Raw genomic sequence first — 10,244 nt, forward strand, 5'->3', positions numbered from 1 at the left:
AAGTAAGGAATATAGGCTAGATCAATACCTGGTATATATCAATGATAATTTCATTGTGTATGGTTTCCATAAAGATGTAAATCGAATAATACATTTTGTAAAGGTGATATTATTAATATTCGATAAAATACCATATTAAATATACTCGAACTAAGCCTACACTATCGTTATGGTTCAAGAACTAACAGCTTGCCTAATATTGACATTTAGGGTTACTCGTTTCTGCCTTCTCTAAAACGGTAGCAGTGCTTCCATTTCGGCAATTTCACTAAAAGTGAAATAGGCATGGAATTAGGCATAGAAATCCGATTTCTATGGAATTAGGTGACCAAATATGGATCAATTAAATTTATACTTTCTTATTCACTTATAATACCTGGATGGAATTGACCTAAGTCGTTCTTCGGATTGATGAAAGGAGTTCATAATCCACTGAAATTACAATATAAAGCGATAACGAGTAACTAGCTAGAACCGCTTTAAAAAAAAAGTAACGGAATACCATAATACGCTTCCTGCGTAGTGTAAACTTTGGGCAGAACCAGCTGTCAGAACTCAAAAGTGTCACCGCTAACTGGTCGAGTTTTCGATTGCATGTAAGACGTTCCCTGCTCATTCAAAACTCTCTCTACGCAACAATTAGCCTTTTCAGTTTAGTGGTCAACGGGAGAAGCCCATAAACTGCTGGATTTTCGTCCAAAGACCAAACTATTACGCAGGCCCCTCTCTACCATTGGGCTAGGTAGGGCTAAGCCCTAGGGCGCCGCGCCCGGCAGGGGCGCGTCGTCTCCACGGAGGGGCGCCATCTGGCCCTTAATTTTTTTATATTTTAATTCTAAATTATTCAATAATATATAGAAGGGCGCCTAATATAATTAGCCCAGGGGCGCCTGAAAGCTAAAGACGGCCCTGCGTATTACGTCGCCTTGAACGTGGTGAGGAAAGTGCTCCCCCGGGATGAACTAGCGAAACCCAAAACCGCCGACTCCACTACTCCAAAAAAATAATTTTTCACCGGGATAATTTCTATCCTGGTCTTCCTGTAAATAGCGTAACAAATTATGCAAATTCTGTAAATTTTAGTGTAACTCATGATTACCCCGTCTCCATAACTAACAGCTCTCAAAATCCCCAAATCGTGATCAATACCGCCATACCCAGTGCCGTAACTAGGCAGGTGCGACCCCAGAAGCCAAGTGGGGCCCATGAACGAAGTTAAAAACAAATGTAAAATTATTTTTTCGAAGCTGTGGTGGCGTCGAGATTATTTGGAAATAAGTAGGCCCTCATTTTTATTATTCTTAAAGCTCAAGATGGCGAGTTACCGTCTACATTTCAATTTCTTTGTCCATCAGAAAAATGTCAATTATTTTAAGGGAATTTAAAAGTTTTAAAATGCTAGTTTCATTTTTTTGGCTGCCTTTCAAATTACCAACTAAGCCGTCACTGAAAATCAACTGGACCACTTAGGGCCCTATAGTAGCAGGAAATGAAGCTAAATGTTTTGAGACAAAATTGAAAATTCAAACATTGTCAAATATTTGAAAGGGAATATAACGTCAACGCGTTATTTGTGGAAGACCCCGTCACAATTTTAGCAATACTTCACGAAGTAGCTCCAAAATATTTAAACCCATGGGCCTCTAAAAGTTTAAAAAATACCCACTTGGTCCTCCAAATGTGACCGAAAATGATTTTCAATTTTTTTTTAAATTGGTCATCTAGCCCTCTAAAAAAGTAATCCCATTCAATTTCAATTTCCAATAGTCCTAATGGCCCTTACTAAACGTTATCTTTTGGACCACCAATACTCGAAATCAATATTACCTGAGTACACTACCAAAGGCAAGTTTAGTGAGAAAAATTATTGTTCAAGAGGTCAACGAATCCGGTGGATTCCACTCTGTAAAAGCTGACGAAACTCGGCACAATGCGGGAGTAGATCAGTTAAGTTTTGTATTCGATATAATCAATTCGAAATAGGTGTCGTAGAACGATTTCTAGTGTTCACAGATTTACACAAGTTTGATTCTGAGAGTATCAGCTTGGCAATTATAAATATTTTAAAAGAATGTGGTTTCAAACTGGATATATGTGTTGCACAGACTTATGATGGGGCTAGTGTAATGAGAGGACATGTAAAAGGATTGAATGGACGCTTCAATAAAAGATACTCGGTTTCTACTCCCCTCTCCAAATTCTTCTGGGAAGGAGCTATTTCCGGTCGGTCGGTTAAACGGTTAGAATGGCTAGCCACAAAGTCATATTTAAGCCAATTGGAGACGCGTTTTTGCCCTCTTGAGAATTTAGCGTCAGATAAGAAACGCGTCGGCTCACGTGTATAAGGAACATACTAATGTTTATTTTCGATAATATATTTTAAGGTAACATATATAATGTTTTTAAAACTAAGTATAAGAAGATAATATTATTATTATTATCATCCTCTTATGGTATAAATAATTAAAATTATATGCAATATTTTTATAATACCAGGGAATTTTAAAGCTTCTCATGGAGGCAGAGTTAATTCATTTCGTATAAAATTATCTTTTGGAAAAAGATGAAAACTCATTCCTTTAGAACTAAACATATTACTTTTGCGGTACGGTATGCAACAAGTGTTTCCTTTTAACCAGGTAACTTTTTTGGCATGTTAAGGCTTAGCAAAAAACTGATGTTACGTTCGAGAGAGTTTCCAGCTTTCTATTCACCAAGCACTATATAAATAATAATTTATGAGTCCTGGCTGTCGGAAATATTACTTCTTGGCAATTTCTGGGAAGATGTTTTATTTAAGCGCCTATTAATGAATTTATTAATCGGTTTGCGCATAGAAATCTCATAGGTAACTAGAATGCTGCCGTGTAACAGGCAAATGGGCCAAACGCCGTGGCAGACGATAGCCAGATCTCAGCCAATCAGAGCTCAAAGAGTGGTTCTGCCAAGAATTTAATGTCACCAGAGAGAATGACGTCACCTATCTCCCGCTATAGTAGCGGATCCAAGGAGGATTATTATCCTCCTTGGTGGAACCACTCTACGGCCTCTCATTGGCTGAAGGTTCAAGGCGAACTGGCGTCAAGCTCGGCCGTAGGCGGCAGCATTCTAGTTACCTATGAGATTTCTATGGGTTTGCGTACAGAAAAACGCGTCCTTTTAAAACAGGACGGCTCCGCTCAGGGAAGCTCAACCACATACAAAGAATACACTTTTGTTACTTTAAAAATAATAATAGCAGAACAACAACAAAAACTAGTATTAAAAATGAAAAGTAATATTAATATTAAAACAATTGAATTTAATTTAAGGCGATGACGCTGAAATCTTCTTTTGTAAAACACGAGTTTTTTCCCAATGCCATTTATTCAGGAGATGTTTGAGAAAAGGAGGGTTCCACTGTCTCCCGGATAAACCCAGAATATCTTCCACTGACAGAAAAAAGGACTCCTCCCTCCAATTTCGTATTTCCTCGAAACTATTTAATGACGAGCAAGCCAACAGCTAGCACGTGTTCCAAGTTTTCTAAGTCACACTGAACGCATTTTGTCAATGAGCCAAATAATTGAGCACAACGTTCACCGGTCAACAAGGCTCCTGTTCGAGCTTGCAACAGTAAGCCACCCGCAAAACTACCATCGTAGAAATCTTCGGCGCTCGGTTTCCCTTTAGTTTTATAGGCTTGCAGTGAACGGTGACCACCTACTTTCTTTTGCCAAATTAGCTCCGAGTGACGCTTCACATCTTGGTCAACGTAAGTGTTCCATTGCGTTTCAGACTGCGCTTTAGATCTTTCAGTTCCAACACCGTATATACGATCAAGTATAGCGGCTCGTCTTGTAAATCGGGTACTGAATCGGCTCAAATTTCTGGTAACTACATAGACTCTCTTCGCTAGACGGTGAGGAGCCATAAACTTTAAACGGCCAATGTACTTTAGTTTGGTACGCGCCTCCCGCTCCACCATGAGGCTCCATCCCATTTCTCCCGTAATCGCTACGTGCGCCGCCCTGGGCCCAGCACGCAAAGCGTATCGACCCACCTCGCGTTGGGCATACTCGAGAGAATCCGAAACGGTTTTCGATACATCTAACCGTTTTCCTCAGAGTTCCAGCCACTGAGTACAAATTATAAGATTTCTCCGCTAGATTACGAACCATCCACCGGAGTTTATTTCCTTTAGAAACTAAGCCGTTCTCCCATTTTTCAAGATAATTTATTCCCGAGGAAAATTCAACTCCCAAATACTTGTATGATTCCACAATTTCCAATGGGCTATGTTGGAGTAAAAAATCGCGATCGAAAGTTCCGGCCGTGATTAAAATAGGCAGTACATTAGACTTTTCCATACTAAAAGATAAACCTTTTTGATCAGCGAACGTCGTACACCCGTCCAAAAGTCGCTGTAAGTCCTCTCTGTTATTTGACATTAACACAATATCGTCGGCGTACATCAAACACGGAATTACAGTAAATTCGCCATCCACTAACTTTTCCACATCGTTGTACTTTGGGCTACAAGCACCCACTCCTAAGGCAGATAGTTTAACCGCAAGCTCATCCAAAAAAAACCGCAAATAATAACGGAGAGAGAGGGCAACCCTGACGGAGTCCAATTCGACAATCAATGGGTGGGGTCGTGACTTCGTGAAGAGTATAAGCTTACGTGCAACTTCTGTGCAAGCTTTGAATGACCTCGAGACTGTTCATAGTAACACCTTTCGCTCTAAGACTTGTCCACAACCGGTCCCTGTCCACACTATCGTACGCCTTAGTAATGTCGAGAAAAGCCAAAAACACATCCACATTCCTATGCCTTGATATTTCTATTAGTTGAGTTAAAACAAACAGATTGTCAGCTATTCTGCGATCTCGTCTAAAACTACCTTGAGCCTCATGTAAACAGTTAGCTGTCTCGAGTTCGGTACTCAGACGCTCTCGCAACAACATAGCGTATACCTTGTACAAGACGGGCGTGACTGATATCGGTCTGTAAGAGTTCAGGTCATCTTTCGGCTTATCTTTGCCTTTGTGGATAAGTGTAACTCTAGCTTCGGTCCATTCCTTCGGAATAGTCTTTTTATCTCGACACTCATTAAAAATACGTAACAAACAACGTCTAGCCAGCGAACCCAAAGACCTAAGGCATTCCGCGTAAATACCGTCGGAACCGGTCGCTTTGCCCTAACGCAAGTTCCGCAAAACAGTCTTCAATTCCTGGTCAGAGAACGTTTCAGCCGCAAAATCGATAGTCGCTGAACTCGGATCCGAATTAAACTCATCACTCGAAGTCGAAGATCGTGACGAAACCGTTAACAATTCATTTTCGAGCTCCCGAACGTATTGTCGGATACGATTCACAACGCTCTCTCTTTGGAACAACAAGGATCCATTTTTTGCCTTAATACACGTGGACGCCTTTACAGTTGAGGCTGTTTTCGTAAACGCTTCAGATATTTCCAAAATTTCTTGGCACGATATTTACCAGCAGCCATGATTTCCTTCTCTACCTTTTTATTTACAGCACGTATCTTTCTCTCGATTAAAAGTTTACAGTCAAGTTTAGCCTTCATATACAAATTCCATTTAGTCTTAGTGCTGACCGTGTCCTCCTTTTGAGACAAGGATTTTCTATGAGCTCGACACGCTACTTTACGTTTATTTATGGCCACCTTAATATCTTCATCCCATCAGCTCTTTAGACATTTGTCTTATCCGTTCGAAGACCTCCTACCATTTACACGAGAGAGCGTCGCTTTCTTTGAAGCTTCGATCGCTTCCACAAAATCACTATAAGAGCACTCCTCTCCAGACTCCAACGCCCAGCTTTCCATTTTCTGAGTATAGTTTGCCACCTTCTCGATATCAAAAAAATCCCAAAAACTTCGTGCTTCACCAGAAATTTGTATATTTCCACCGCTCGGATTAAGTATACGCGCGGTCCTTGGTAACGTAACAGAAGTGGTAATTAAATTATGGTCACTTCCCAAACTGTTGGAACCGTTCTCGTCTATCAAAATCGACTGTACATCATCCACTAAATTTTCACTCAACAATATATAATCAATAGACGAGCTGGAACCATAGACTAAGAAAGGTTTCACAAGGACATTTCGCGCGCGAATTTAGGACCGTGTAAAGTCTCAGCACGGGAGGACGCCACGTATATCGAAGGACTCAAATATTATTCTTATTAGCACGTGTTTTAGAAATCAGATGTGATACACGTGAGGTACTATATGGGTTTGAAAATAATATGCACGTGATCACCACTTTCTTAAAAATCCGCTGGGCGCGCGGCCGTTCGCACCATTAACGAAGTCGGGGGGTCTCGCGCCGCCGGTTATACAGGAAAAAGCTAAGGGGGGTCACACGCGAAATGTCCTTGTGAAACCTTTCTTAGTCTATGCTGGAACCATGGTTTTGCCAAGTAGTTTTACCAACACAAACACTCATCAGGTTTCCAATTAACAGACCGTTAATAGCACTGAACTCCTTTAATAAGTGCCCGTTGGGATCCTCTGTTCCGTTCAATTCAGCAATATGTCCATTCATGTCGCCCATTAATTTTTTCTTTTCGAATTACTCTTTTGCCACGAATTATCCATTCGCCACCTCCATCTCTCTTTTTTCGTAATTCGGCACGAAGCACCTCGTCTTTTTCCCGCTCTAATGGCGTAAGATCCTTTCCAATGTAAATTTGTGGCCCTTCGAGTTCCCGTAAGAGTTTAGATGCAGTCAGTACCGTGTTTCGACTAGACATCCCATCCAGAGTGACTACTAAAGGTCTTGGATTTCCAGCACGGTTTTGTCCTTGACGGTAAGACCGAAAGACCTTTATCCCAGAAAGGTGCAAAGTATTTTCCAACCACTCTTGAACAATTAAGTTTTCCGCCGATACGTCTTCAGTCAAATTAAAAATCACGACATTGGCTCTTCTCTCTCGACGTTTATTAAGCTCAATCAATTCCGACTTCAGTTCGGCTTTAACACGCTGACTAATTACTTCACGATCTGATAGTGGGGCTTCCGTTTTGGCCTCTTTTTCTTTCTGGACACGCAGGCTTCCATAGTCATCCAATATTTTTTTATCAAACTCCTTCATCCTGACGTCTCTGTTATTTAAAACTAGCTCAAACTTCTTTGACATACGGTCTTCGCTCTCTTTGACCGCCAAATCCAATTCTTCCTTAAATGAGCCTTGATGCTCTTTGAGCTTTTTGTCAAACAAGACTTCCATTCTTGAAAAAAAACTTCGTCCATACTCTGACACGGTGGGGATTCAGCTCCCGACTGAATCACTTTCGTAGAACCGCAACCTTCCAACTTGCAGAACCATTGCATTCTCTCATCTTCTTCGAGTGCCCAATAAAGAGATTCTGACACTTTAACCTAGGAGCAACAAACACAAGGAGAACGCAGCTAGCCTTTAAACATGCTAACGAAGGGTTGTGTACGAATTTCATTGGACGAGCGTCACGAGCCTTTATGCTGAACGTTTTACGGGCGGGGGGGAAACCAATTTCCGAATTTTTCCCTTCCGATGGCAGCAGGCGCTAAAGCGTCTAGCCAATGAAAAATTTACACAAGAAAATCCACGACTTTTGACGGGTTGCGTTCTCCTTGTGTGGGGTGTTGTGTTTGTTGCTCCTAGCTTTAACACACTTAATATGGTATGACGAACGGCATTCCGCACATACTATTTTTTTGCTTTTCTGTGCAATTTTATGGTCACAGCACGAACAATACAATTTCAAAGCCAAGGCGTCATCAACTCCATTAGCCGTTCTTTTGCTTTGATCTTGAGACATAATTATTTCAAAACGCTTCGAGCAACCGATTAAAAACCGACGCCTAAATTTAGGCTTAAGACTGCGGTTTTCGACGATGTAAAGTTTTAGAAATTTCCAACTAACAATATTATTTACCTATCCAAAAGGCAAAAACTGTTAAAAAAAGTTCTCCACCCTACACGTGACGTACTATATATTAGTCTCAAACGAGGTAATTACTATTTATTCAAAAACTTAGGTTTAAATACGAACGTAGACAGAGTGCGACTAACTCATTACTAACTAACGTATATTTTGGAGTGAGGGTGAAAGTAGAAGAAGCAGTAGGTGCCCATTGTCCGTACGTTCATTGCTACGCCCACCGCTTAAATTTAGTTTTAGTTGACTGTTGCTCCAAAATATCGACAGTTAGGGAATTACTTGGTTTGGTTCAAGCCATTTACAACTTTCAAAGCAATTCGGTTATTAGAAGTGAATATTTTGAAAACTCTCAAAAAGATCTAGGGTACGACATACTGAAAATGCCACAAAGCTGCGACACTCGATGGTGGAGCAAAAAAAAAGGGATTCACTATTTTAGAAATAGACTCGATTCCGTAGTTTAACTTTAGAGAATCTGATTGAAAACGGAAAACCCGACGAGGCTGCCGAGTGTCATGGGTATATATCCCAATTAGATAACTTAAAAAAAGTCATTGCATTAGACGAAGTATTAGGTGTAACAAATTCCCTGTCGAAATATTTACAAAGTTACATAGTTATTTTTACGGAAGCCGTTGCCATTTGCCAAGCTTAAAGAGATAGTGTCAGAATTTTCTACGCATATGAAGTTTTTTCATCAATTATTTAAAAATATAGTAAAGAAAAATATAGCTATAAAACATTTGGTATAAATATAAATATTCACGATTAATTTCAAATTTTAAAATAGAAAGATAGCGTAACTTTTTTATCACATACTGTCTACGTCATAGATAGGTTGATGTTTATTGGTTGCTACTAGAGCGAGCTGGAAATATAATTTTTAGGGGATTACAGGGGGAAATTTTACTCCCATCGCTTTCTTTTGATCCGAGTTTCCCGCTTTCGCACGCTTTAAGACCCTCATTCAATGGAAAGTAATGGAAAGATAAGCCACTTTTGTTGTTATTATTACTGCAGGAAGGAACTGCACAATACACTGTGGCGCCCACGGTCTTCGGTGCTTTCGGTGGCCTCTTTCCGTAGAATATAAATATTGTTATAATGACTAAGTATAAGAAATAATGATATCATTTATAAACAATACCTTGTTATCGATTTTTTCTTCAATTTGTACTTTGAAAATAATATTTTTACACGTAGCTGGCTCGTGAAGTCGTGATTCGAGAATCCCGAACCGCGTGGTCCGCGAGAAGAAAGTAAAAAAACGCGCTTACAAATCCTCTACACGATAGTAGAAAAGACTACTGGAAAATCCCCGCCGCTTGAGCGCGCCGAAATCAAAGATAATCTAGACCAAACTCATGACCTCCACAATCTGTGAAGTTTTGCGCAACTATTGAAATACCATTATTTTACATTAAAATATAAAACTAAATACTAATTGAAAGTGCTAATATGTATATATATTCTGATTCAGGACTTAAAAATCTATCATAACGTGTAAGCCAAAGAACAAAATTTTAAATTAATCTGAGTTGGCACTATCTCTTTAACTGTCAAGACCTTAGAAGAGTGTAGAAACTCTGAACGCTTTGATTCTATTTGGGAAGAAGCTACTAAATTCGTGGAATAGTCTTTATTTGCAGTACCTGACCGTAACAGCGAACCATTAGCTTTACGGAAACATAAATTTATCCCTAACAGGAGATTAAAACATATTGTGGTAACAAGAATGTATTTATTTATACTCAGGGAGAATGAATATGTCGAGACTATCGACGGACACGTTGAACCCCTAACCCCGTCACGCTAAGGGGTAAATTTCATGGTATTGTGGTGTTTGTAATTAGACCATGTCTCAGCTCTAGCGTCCAATGAAGAGGGCCTTTCAATGAAGATTTCAAAACAGTCGATAATAACTGCCACTTTGTTTCCAAAAGCGCTCTTGAAACAGTTCGGCATTTTCAAATGCAACTCATCTCTAGAAGGCCATTTAATTAACTTATCAAGCCTCACGTTTATTATATCCAGCCATTTATCAGTTACTCGGGAAATAGTAGCAATTGAGACGTTCAATCTAAAAGCAAGGTCTTGCACATCTAAATCAAGCCGTAACCTTAAAAGTGTAACCAAAAATTCTTGAAACAAAGACAACTTCGCATTTAAGTTGGGTTGCACATGAGCAACAAGTAAATTGAAAGTTGCTACTATTATTGCTACGTTTGGAAGGCCAGTGTAGTAAACTGCCCGAGATTAGTTTGATTCGATATATGATTTATCAAATATGCGATTTTGAACAATCCTTTC

This window comes from Leiobunum rupestre, chromosome 4 (genome assembly GCF_980474605.1).
Source record: "Leiobunum rupestre chromosome 4, qqLeiRupe1.1.hap1, whole genome shotgun sequence".
NCBI lineage: Eukaryota > Metazoa > Arthropoda > Arachnida > Opiliones > Sclerosomatidae > Leiobunum > Leiobunum rupestre.